This window comes from Limulus polyphemus, unplaced genomic scaffold, assembly GCF_000517525.1.
Source record: "Limulus polyphemus unplaced genomic scaffold, Limulus_polyphemus-2.1.2 Scaffold4042, whole genome shotgun sequence".
NCBI classification, from domain to species: domain Eukaryota; kingdom Metazoa; phylum Arthropoda; class Merostomata; order Xiphosura; family Limulidae; genus Limulus; species Limulus polyphemus.
This window is the reverse complement of record NW_013669652.1, coordinates 3,628-5,768: the sequence shown is the minus strand read 5'-3', so window position 1 is coordinate 5,768 and position 2,141 is coordinate 3,628. Positions and strand designations below refer to the sequence as shown.

General features: G+C 36.6%; 1 non-coding gene across 1 annotated transcript; it reads right to left on the bottom strand.

Annotated features, from left to right (window-relative positions):
- Positions 1–265: 265 nt before the first annotated feature.
- Trnac-gca lies at positions 266–337 on the bottom strand. Its single transcript has one exon. It is a non-coding gene; the product is annotated as a tRNA-Cys (tRNA).
- Positions 338–2,141: the final 1,804 nt, after the last annotated feature.

The following is a 2,141-nucleotide window of genomic DNA, read 5'->3' as shown; positions in this document are numbered from 1 at the left end:
ACACAATTAACCCTTTAAAAGTCCATGAAATAATTTAAATTGATAGATTAACTTAAATTTTTCCCGTCACTGGGGACGGGTACTTTTGTCACTAACAAAACGTGAATTAAAATAGGATGTTTAGGGGTGTATGTTAGAGAGTCACGTATAAGAGAAAGAAAGGGACGATCTTTTCATTTACTTCTAAATGCTTCAATAAATTATTCTTTCTTATTCACGATGTTTTAAAAACATAAATATGGTAAATATAAAATCCTTTTCCGTTAGGGGGCGCCCGGGATTGAACCAGGGACCTCTCGATCTGCAGTCGAATGCTCTACCACTGAGCTACACCCCCTTTTTGTTGAATGTAATACCAATTGTTATCAATTTCTAACTTTGGTGCGCAGTAGTATTTTTCAAATATTTATTTTCATTATAAAAACGGACGACTTCTGGCCATACGCCCTTCCAGAAAACCATATTTGGTGACGGCGGGTGCTGTTGACTAACTAACTGCCTTACTTGTAGTCTAACGGCTCAAAATTAGGGACGGATTTGCGCGGACAGCCCTTTGTGTAGCTATGCGCAAAGTTTATAAAAACAAGCAAATTCTGAAACACACAGTAAATAAAAACAATTGCTGATTAACACCGGGAATATAAATATATAGCTTTTATAGTGCTGATTAACACCGAGAAAATAAATAACTTTTATAGTGCTAATTAACACCGGGAAGATATATAGCTTCTTTAGTGTTGATTAACACCGGGAATATAAATATATAGGTTTAGTAGTGCTAATTAACACCGGGAATATAAATATATAGGTTTAGTAGTGCTGATTAACACCGGGAATATAAACAGCTTTTGCCATAAGGGCTGCAGGCTCTTTTCGTTGTACGTTGAAATTTTTGTAAATTTCCTACATTTAATCAATGCCTAATTTTTTTATAAACTAAATCGGTAAATATTTGTAAAACGTTTTGAATACCCTAAAACAAAGTTTTGTAATGAGCAAGCCTGTCCTGAAGTATTCATTGTGATTATAATAATTTATCAAGCTCGATTACTTCAAACCTTCTTCCGATCTGAAAGAACAGAATTATAGAGTGTCTATGAATGATTTTCACATCAAGTACATAACTCGTTCGGTTATCGGAGTTTACAAGATGATTAATAACCCAATCATACTCGTATATAACATTTAGGGCTCTTATATATGTAAAGATAAAAACTACAATTATAAAACACAACAATAAAATATCTATATAACTGAGATGAAATCTGAACAATCTCTTTTTTTTTAATCTTTTTTATGATTTCTCTCTTTGTCACTCAATGGGTTAGCGGTGATTTTTATGGACTTACGATGCTAAAATCCGGTGCTCGATTTCCCGCAGATAGCCTATTGTGTAGCTTTGAGCTTTAAACCTCAATAACAATTTGAAAAGATCATAAATACAGAAGAGATGGGGGGGGGGAGAACTTTGTTTAAGCGCAAGATTGCACGTGGAGTATCAGCAATGTGTCCAGCACAGGAATCATTCCCCAAATTTTGGGGTTATAAGCCCTCAAACTTACCGCTGAGCCATCACGGTAGAGTTTGTTTGTTTAATTATGCACAAAGCTACACAAGGGCTATCTGTGCTCTGCCAACCACGGGTATCGAAACCCGGTTTCTAGCGTTGTAAGTCCGGAGACATACCGCTGTGCTACTGGGGGGCTCACGGTAGAGAACAGAGGAAAAAATGAGGTAGGATTAAGTGTGAATATCATTGAAGACAGGTTTGAAATATCTGGAAAATACATAAAAAAGTTATATAAATTATAGAATTCCTACCAGACACTGAGAAAGATGAGAGGGATCTGGTACTTGCCAGACATTGAGGGAACTGAGGTAGTTGTATTTTTTATCAGATACCAAAGAAGCTGATGTAGCTTTGACTTGTACTATACATAGAGGAAGCTGAGGTAATCATAGATACTGAGGAAGCTGCACTTTAACCAGATATTGAAGAAACTGTCACATTGTGGATTGTTTGTTTGTTTTTTGGATTAAACACAAAGCTACACAATGGGCTATCTGTGCTCTGCCTGCTATCGAAACCCGGTTTTTAGCGTTGTAAGTCCGCAGACATACCGCTGTGCCACTGGGGGGGG